The sequence below is a fragment of the Phodopus roborovskii genome, unplaced genomic scaffold (genome assembly GCF_943737965.1).
Source record: "Phodopus roborovskii unplaced genomic scaffold, PHOROB, whole genome shotgun sequence".
Classification (NCBI taxonomy): Eukaryota; Metazoa; Chordata; class Mammalia; order Rodentia; family Cricetidae; genus Phodopus; species Phodopus roborovskii.
The window spans coordinates 18,397,856-18,408,223 of record NW_026126418.1 but is presented as its reverse complement, the minus strand read 5'-3'; the positions used below and the strand labels follow the sequence as shown (position 1 = coordinate 18,408,223).

General features: G+C 36.3%; 1 pseudogene; it reads right to left on the bottom strand.

Annotated features, from left to right (window-relative positions):
• Positions 1–261: 261 nt before the first annotated feature.
• On the bottom strand, positions 262–9,643 carry LOC127221999 (olfactory receptor 4C6-like; annotated as a pseudogene).
• Between the last annotated feature and the right edge of the window lie 725 nt (positions 9,644–10,368).

The following is a 10,368-nucleotide window of genomic DNA, read 5'->3' as shown; positions in this document are numbered from 1 at the left end:
AGATGGTTTAACAGAATTCCAAGGAAAAGCAAGGAGTTGCAAAGGTATTGTGAAGTAAAGGAAAGGTGAAATGCTGGAAAATTTATGTATCGTATATTTAAATTAGTCTAAATCATAGCAAATACTCATACAGTTAGACATAAAGCATGCATTTGATTTCAAAGAAGGGAATATTTATACATTATTCATTTCTGAACGAAAAACTACTTCTTATGAGGAACATGATTCTTAGCATAAAAGTGACTTGGAAAAGAAAACCTTCTACTTCCTCCAAAGTTTCTTCATAGAATTTTTCACCTCCGCATTCTTCAGTGTGTAGTCAAAGGGATTCAACTCAGCATGGGTGTGACAATTGAATCTGACATAGCCATGGCCTTGTCTGTGGGGTAGGTAGATACAGGACTCACATAAAAGAGAATGCATGACACAAAAAATAACAACCACTGTGAAGTGAGAGCCACATGTGGAGGGGGCTTTTTGTCATCCTTCAGAGTTATGAGTTTTAGAGAACACAAGATAATTACATAGGATGCAATTAAAATAAGGAATATAGCCATACACATCACCCCACTGTTGAAGATGACAATGAGACCCAGGATATGGGTATCCAAGCAGGCCAATGTCAACAACTGAAACAAATCACATATAAAGTGATTTATGACATTGGGACCACAGAAAGGTATTTGATACATGAAAAGAAGCTGAGTAGTTGGCATGTGCAAATCCCCCTACCCAAGCTCCTCCCAACAGTATGTAACACATGTGAGGATTCATGATGGTCACCTAGTGAAGAGGTTTAGAGATGGCAACTTAGCAGTCATAGGCCATCACAATAAGCAGAATGATCCCCACACCTCCAAAGAAATGTTCTGCAAAGAGCTGGACCATGCAGCCTTCAAAGGAGATGGTAAGTCTCTTGTCTACTCATCTATTGCCTCACAAAGTTCCAACACTTGCAGTATCACAACCTTCTCAAACAGTCCTTAAAGGCATGTCCTAATGACGTACTTCTTTCAGTGGGGCCTCACATTCTCAGAGCCATTTGACTTTTGGATTCATCTGTGAATTATTTAGGATCCAATAGTTTTTCAAAAGTTCTGTGACCAACAACTAGTTTTTCAATTTATGAAGCTTCTAAGGACATTTTCAGATTAAAACTACTATATATGTATATTGAAGATGACTGATATGAGTTCATTGATATATGCTATCCCATATTATTTTCTACTGCTTCTAAACCTAAACAAAAGTGAATTTATAGAAATTTAATATAGGCTTAGTGTTTATTGTAGTATTATTCAGCAATTATAATTTCTAATGTTAACCATGGCTGCTTGTGAATAACAAATAAAGAAGTCCTTAGAAGTGTAGCCAGTAGCAACCTGTATATCCTCATTAGTTTTCAACAGATACAAAAGGGTTTGAATGATACATAGAAATTTCAGTTAGTAATATTGCAAAAGCACTTCAACATAAAATGTCACACCTAAAGAGTATTTATGTATTGATGAGTTAAGATTTCATTCTCATAAGGGACTAATTTTTGTGAGATTTAAATTGTTCTTATGGCTGACATGATTTCCCAAAAACCTGTAATTACACAACAAATTATTACTAAGATGAAAGCCCATTTGCCCTTAGGAAAAATAATTTTAGGAAGGCTCATATTTATACAAAGTTCTGTTGGTGTTCAATAAACAGATATTGAACTGAAGTTTAGAGATAAAAATGACATTTTTTCACCTGCAATTTGTAGCTATAGAACCATAGACATAAGTAAATTATTAACAATCTTCACTTGGTTTTTATCGTATCCATTCATTAGGAGTATAGTAGCAAGATCCTTTCCACATCCTTACATTACAAACAATTTCAAGATGCATTAGTCTATGTTACAACCAGATAGTGAGACTGAATGCAGAAAGTGTAGCTAGCTTTTATACACCCAGCAAAAGAAAGGGAATTTAAAACTATACAGTGTTTTTAAAAATGTGAAGTTTTCACTATAATTATTTATAATAAGTGGAAACATTTTATGCCTTGATACTACAAAACACTTTAGTAAAAAGACAAAGAACAAAAGACTAGTGTCTATCCTCCAAGATTAATAGTATTTCCTAAGCCGTTTTATTAGACCATAGTAAAATAGCAATCATTTTATCTCAGGTAAATTTTATTATAGAATCAATATTTTAAAAATTTTGAAATATTTTTATAATATGCAGCATATTAACATAATAAGATGTTTTGGAATTATTATGAAAGCCCTTTATATAATTGAGTGATCCAAAATCAACCACAGATTTACTGTATTTTGTTTTATTTTTTACCATCTATAACCTAGATATAACTTTATTAACTTGTCCATTATTTGTGTCTATATATGTTCTATACACATTTATGCAATGTTTCAACATATATGATTAAGCAACTGTTATATGCCAATCACGGCACCTAAGATACAAATATAAAACCCTAATTTTTCTTGCTTGGTAATCTGAATTTCATGTAAGAAATATTGAAAATAAATAATGTATCTACAAGTAAGGTGATAAATGTTTTCTTAGAAATTTTGTATGTGCTAATAAAAATGACAAACACAGTGGTGGGCAGAGTCACTTGGATTAAGGAGTAGTCTACAAAGTATGCAATTAAGATTGGTGCTTAATTGTACTAGAGATTTCACATTTGCACAAAAACTTGCAGAGGTGAGAAAGCTAACCAATGGATAGTTACATCAAAAACTATCTACTTTACTTGTGGAATGGTAGGCTGGTAAGTAAAGAAGGGATTCCAGGACTGGGGTGAGAAGAAGTCACAGATGAAAATCAGAGTGGAGTTCATTTTGATGAGAGAGCTCTTTCAGAGATTTTTCCAGTGGCCATACAAGTTTCTACAAATGGCCATATGATCATGGCTGCCATACTTGGATCTAACTAGTATTCAAATAGATATATACATAGTATTTTCTCAATGTTGTGACAAAATCATGAAAAAAAGCAATTTCAGGAAGATATTTTCATTTCATCTGAAAATGTGAGGGGATATAATTCACCATCATTGACAAAGCATGGTAGCATGCCATTAATTGCCAATACATGCTAATCTATTGTGCTGAACTTCTTTTATGGGTATATATGATACTCAAACTGGAAGTAGATCATGTCAAATTTGATACGAGGCATTATAACAATCATGGTTTGGGGTTTTCCTATTGCTGCAAAATTTTATTGGTGAATTCTAAACAAAAGTTTCTTTCTCACAGTTATGGGAGCTAAAAGTGACATGTTGAACACCAAGAGAACTACTGTCCAGTGAAAAATCTAACAGCATACACAGCACAGTTCAGGGTTACAGGGTAGCCTGGGTTTTTGAGAGCCTTGGTCCAAAATCCTAGCACTGAAAATAAATTATACAATCTTTAAGGTATGTCATTCTGTATATGTTTCTCATTCTGGTTAATAATAAAGCACTGTTGACCAATAGGAAAGGAACATAGGAGGGACTAGGAGACAAGGAGGAAATAGGAAGTGGAGTGGAAGAGTCAGGATGGAGAGCCTGGAGAGAACAGAACCACCATTCCTCCACTCTCGGTAAGACCACTTGGAAATACACAGAAATGGGTTAATAATTAAGGCAGAGCTAGCTGATAAGAAACATGTAACAGGGCCAACAGGATTATATCAAATACAGAGTCTCTGTGCATTATTTGGGGCTGGCACGGAGGCAGGACAAGACCAACAGTGGCAGGCAGAAAAATCCGTATACCTTACAAAGGTATACATAGGTAAAATTTTAAATTAAAGTTTCCTTAGAACATGACACTATTGCCCTCATGAAGATTAATCTTCACAACCACAACCCTTATCTTTTCATCCAATTACATTCTTATATAACACACCACTGCACAACCACAGCCCATATTCAACTCTTATACATTGAGTACATCACTATGAGCCCCCAGAGATTTTAAAGTTACAAAAATCTTTAGGAGCCAATAATGAAGTCTATTCTAATACTCAATGCAAACTCTTAACTATCATCTACCATGAATTCTAAAGAGAATATATTAGTCCACTATATAATGACACCAATTACCAACAAACATTGCTATTCTCAGAGCAAAAGTCAGGGACCCCAAAAGGAAAAAAAAAAAAGTCATTTCAGTAGCAATCCTAGAATGGCAAATAATTCCATAGTTCTGGGTATGTGGTACCATAATGTGCATTACAAGCAGACTTGGGTGGCCATGCTTTTAGTTGTGATTTTGATTTTTTTTTTTTTTTTTTTGCTTTGTTTTGTTTTATTTGGTTCTTGCTAATTATGTACTACATTATTCCTCTTATTCCACTCCTTGGCTTATTCCACATATACCCAAAACTTTTCATGTTAGATGCTGCATATTCATTGCATTTATTGCACATTGGAGGGTATTGCAGCTTAAGAGTCACATTTTCAGCTTCACACAATTAACTCTTAGAGAAACTGACTCTCTTAGGTTCATTACCAAACTCTTTTTATGAGGCCACAATAACTTTGGTACCCAAACCTCACAAAGACACAACTAAGAAAGAAAACTACAGACCAATATCCCTGATGAACATCAATGCAAAAATACTCAATAAATTACTGGCAAACCGAATTCAAGAATACATCAGAGAAATCATCCACCATGACCAAATAGGCTTCATACCTGGAATGCAGGGATGATTTAACATATGAAAATCTATCAAGGTGATCCTCCATATAAACAAACAGAAAAAGAAAAACCATATGATTATCTCCCTAGATGCAGAAAAAGCCTTCAACAAAATTCAACACCCTTTCATGATAAAGGTATTAGACAGGTCAGGGATAACAGGAACATGCCTAAACATAATAAGAGCAATAAACAGCAAACCAACTGCCAACATCAAACAGAATGGAGAGAAACTTAAGCAAATTCCTCTAAAATCAGGAACAAGACAAGGTTGTCCTCTTTCTCCACATCTCTTCAATATCATACTAGAAGTTCTAGCTAATGCTATAAGACAACAAAAGGAGATGAAGGGGATCCAAATTGGAAAGGAAGAAGTCAAACTGTCTCTATTTGCAGATGTTATGATAGTTTACATAAGTGAGCCAATAAACTCTACCAGGGAACTCCTACAGCTGATAAACACCTTCAGCAAACTAGCAGGATACAAGATAAACTCAAAAAAAAAAAAATCAGTAGCCCTACTTTTTTCAGACGACAAAGAGGCAGAGAAAGAAATCAGAGAAACATCACCCTTTACAATAGCCACAAGCACCATAAAGTATCTTGGTGTAAAGCTTACCAAACAAGTAAAAGACCTATATAATAAGAACGTTGTGACTCTAAAGAAAGAAATTAAAGAAAATACCAGAAAATGGAAAGATCTCCCATGCTCTTGGTTAGGATTAACATAGTAAAAATGGCAATCTTACCAAAAGCAATCTACAGATTCAATGCAATCCCCATTAAAATCCCACCACAATTCTTCACCGACCTTGAAAGGATAATAATCAACTTTATATGGAAAAACAAAAGACCCAGGATAGCCAAAACAACCCTATACAATAAAAGAACTTCAGGAGGCATCACCATCCCTGACTTTAAGCTCTACTACAGAGCTATAGTTCTGAAAACAGCCTGGTATTGGCATAAAAATAGACAGGTAGACCAATGGAATCGAATTGAAAATCCTGATATTAATCCATGCACCTATGAACACCTGATTTTCGACAAAACAGCTAAAATTATACAATGGGGGCAAGGACAGCATCTTCAACAAATGGTGCTGGCACAATTGGATGAGGGTGTGTAGAAGACTGCAGATAGACCCATGTCTGTCGCCATGCACAAAACTCAAGTCCAAATGGATCAAAGACCTTAACATCAATCCAGCCACATTGAACTTCTTAGAAGAGAAAGTACGAGGTACCCTTGAACAAATTGGTATAGGAGACTGCTTCTTCAACATAACTCTAGGGGCAAAGACACTGAAAGAAACAATTAATAAATGGGACCTTTTTAAACTTAGAAGCTTCTGTAAGGCAAAGGACACAGTCGACAAGACCAAACGACAGCCCACAGACTGGGAAAAGATTTTCCCCAACCCTTTATCTGACAAAGGGCTGACTTCAAAATACACAAAGAACTCAAGAAACTAGTCAACAAAACACCAAATAACCCTATTAAAAAATGGGGTACAGAACTGAAGAAAGAATTCTCAATGGAGGAAATCAAAAAGGCTGAAAGACACTTAAGAAAATGTTCCACATCCTTAGCTATCAGGGAAATGCAAATCAAAACAACTTTGAGATACCATCTTACCCCTGCCAGAATGGCTAAAATTAGAAACACCAATGATGATTAATGTTGGAGAGGATGTGGAGAAAGTGGAACACTCCTCCACTGCTGGTGGGAGTGCAAACTCAAACAGCCATTTTGGAGATCAGTATGGCAGTTCCTCAGGAAAATGCAAATTAGTTCACCACAGGACCCGGCAATCCCCCTCTTAGGCATATACCCAAAGGATTCACATCCATGCAACAAAGACATCTGTTCAACTATGTTCATAGCAGCACTATTTGTAATAGCAAGAACCTGGAAGCAACCTAGATGCCCCTCAATTGAAGAATGGTTAATGAAGATGTGGCACATCTACACAATGGAATACTACTCTGCAGTAAAAAATAATGGTATCTTGAAATTCACAGGCAAGTGGATGGCACTTGAAGAAACCATCCTGAATGAGGTTACCCAGTCACAAAAAGAGGAACACAGTATGTACTCACTCATATATGGATTTTAGACCTAGATCAAAGGATCACCAGCCTATAATTCACACCACCAGAGGAACTAGGAAACAAGGTGTATTCTAAGAGAGTAATACAAAGTCCCTCACAGAACTAGGCAAGGACAAGTCCCCCAGAGCTCCGGTGAAGTGGGTGGGGGCAGGGAATGGAGAGAGAAGTAGGAGAAAATGAGGCGGAGGAAAAGAAAACATGTGCGACCAGGAAGATTGAGCTTGGTTAGGAATAGAAGATAGGAAAGAGAGAGAGAGAGAGAGAAAGAGAGAGAGAGAGAGAGAGAGAGAGAGAGAGAGAGAGAGAGAACATAAAAAGGGAGCCAATATTGGTTTGAACATAAAATTGAACACAAAGAAAAGTCTAGAGAACTACAAGACTACTTCCAACTAACAATCTCAGCTTCCATGGAAAGGCTATCATAAATGCCCTTCCCGGAGAGTGAGATCAACAACTAACTTCTCCATGGAGCCCTCAACTAATGCCTGTTGAAAACAGGATCAAACACCCATACATAAACACTGAGTTGAACTAGAACCCAGATGCAGATGGAGAGTACAAGTCCATGTGGCAGAAACACATAGAGACTGCTTACCTGAACAAGGAGCAGATAACGGCCACTAGACTGATAGCTGGGAAGCCAGCATGGGACTGACTCAGGCCCCCCTGAAATGGGTCTCAGCCAGAAGGACTGAGTAGTCTAAGAGACCTCAGACAGTGGAGCCAGGATGTATCCCTGGTGCACAAAAGGACTTTGCGAACACATCCCCCATGGAGGGATAACTGCCTTAATCTAGAGACAGGAGAGAAGCACTAGTCTCTACTTCACATGACCTGTCAGATCTACATGACCCCAACTGGATGGCATTCCCCTACATAAGGAATTGGGGTGGGGGGATGGGGGGGTAGGGTGTTTAGAGTGCATGTGAGAGGGCAGAGAGGGTAAAAGGGAGGGAAGGAGGGAGGGAGGGATGGGGGAAGGGAGGGAGGTTGGGAGAGGGAACTGGGATCAACATGTAAAATAATAAATTAAATTAAAAAAATGCTTTGACTCCAAAATTTAAGTTGAAGGACAAGTTAGTGGGGAAAAGGTTTTCTATTTTTGTTTCCAAAGAAAATGAAAAGATGTGGATTCCTTCTAGACTAATGTGGTTTGATCACGCCAGACTGCCTGAAACATAGTACAAGGTGATCCTACATTCAAAACAGCTGGACAAAACAGCCCTACAGACTATAGCCAGGATATCTGAATCTTCTTCGAATCCCACATGACAGTGCCCCTACCAGCAGGAAGTATATTGGAAAGAATGAAGCCCAAATTCCCAAATATTGTGTATAAATGTTTGTTTTCATTTAATTGGACTTTGTTATGTAAAATTAAATAAAATAACAACAACAAAAAAAAAAAGAAACTGACTCTCTTAACATTGTCTAATCTCCCAAAATTTCTTTTTACACAGTGACAAATTTTCCTTAACATCGTAGTCCTTGCATTCTGCATGCAAAACAACAAACAACAATAACAAAAAAAAAAAAACATTTATCATAAGGAAAATTCTGAGATTGCTCTGCAGCTGAAGAAAGAGTTATTACATTTGTGGACCTGTCTTCTGTCTGCCGGCCTGGATGGCTAAACCCTATACTTTATATTGATCTCTATTGAAGAGATTCTCCTGAGAGTCTCTCTTCTCAATGGTGGATCTTTTAAAAAGGTTATGATTTTTATATCATGGAGGAAGTGATTGGTACAGTCAAACCAAACACTAAAGACCCTTAAGGTAACATTTTTTATTGTCTCAGTGAAAAGCATGTGATTTATTTTAATGGCCATATCATTTGTTACAGAAATTTCAAATCAATGTATTTGTAGCAACTTGTAGCAATTTCAAATTCCCTAGTTCTGATTTTTTAAATCTGCTTCTTACTCTAAATTTGACAAGAAGTAGCCAACAATATATATGTCACAGCAAGAGTCAGATGCAGTCTTGATATTTTTTAATATTTATTACTCTAAATGTGTTACTCTAAAGACATCACAAGAGAAAAAAGAATCTTGGAAACATATGCACTAAATATATGTTCCAACTACTACAAATATGAAGAATTTTCTAAGAAATAATCCTAGATTTCTGCTTTCAAATACCTTTGCTAAAGATGGTATTGGTTGTATGTTTTCTCATTACTTTTTGATAATCTTGTTCCCCTATTATGTTATTGAAGAATATTGTAATTCTATAACTTTGAAGATATATAAGTTAAAACTTAGTTGCACCAAGTGTAAAGAACAACAAAAATGGATTTCTTGAACAGAAATCCTAAGCTAAATGGTTGCATGTGCAAATCCCACTACCCAAGCTCTTGCCAATAGCATGCAAAACATCTTAGGACTTATTGTGGTCATGTAGTGAAGAGGTTTACAGATGGCCACATAGTGGTCATAAACCATCACAATGAGGAATATAATCCCCACACCTCCAAAAAAAAAAAAAAAAAAAAAAAAAAAAAACAAAACAAAAAACAAAAATGTGCTACAAAGAGCTGGGCCATGCAAACCACACAAGATATGATAGGCTTCTCAAAAACGTAGTCAATAATCAGCTTTGGAGCAATGAGAGAAGAAAAGGTGACATCTACTAGGAACAGACATGTGAGGAAAAAGTACACTGGTGATCTCAGACTATGACTTGTGATCATAGTCACTCTGATGAGCACATTTCCCAGCACCACAACCACATACATGATTAGAAACAGCAGAAAGCCCTTTCCACTGCTCTGCGTTTTCTGTAAGACCCAAAAGAATGAACTCTGTCACATCGTTGTGAGTTCCCATTTATCTTGTTTAATTGTGTTCCAACTGAAACTTGTCAATCTTACAAAATAAACATGGTTTATAATTAGTGGTTGTTTGCAATTTTGTGTTTGAAATCACCAAGGGAGCATGTTTATTTTTATTCATTTATTCCCTCCTCTAAGCTTTTGTTGTTAAAAATAATGCAATATGAAGTATTATTTTAAGTTATTTAGTACAAGTTTTTCTAATGACTTTTCTCCAGTTTTAGTAAAGTCTCCATCTCTGACCATTTAGGATGTCTCTAAGGTGCAAATTTCTGTGGCGCCTGTTTCTCTTCCAGCAAGATTACTGAACTTTCAGCAGACAAAAGTTTTCAGAAAATCTAGTCATTATACCAAATGTAAAGTAAAGCCAAAATGAGGGCAGTGTTTTATAACTAGAAACTCAACATCTTCTATCAATAATGGTTCTCTAGATCTTTTTTTTTTTTTTTTTTTTTTTGGTCATAATTCACATTCACTGTGTTAAGGATTGACATCGGCTGTGTTAAAGATTGTCATCACCATCTGCAGCCTGAATACCTATTCCACAGAATTGTTTTACATGTTTGTAGTGTTATTGATGCATGCTACACATACCTTCCTCATACCCTGGGGAACCATTTATTTATTGTTGATACAAGGTTTCACTAATTAGCTCTGGATGGCCTGGAACTTACTATGTAGACCAGATTGACTTCAAAATTCCTCCTTCCTTTGCCTCCT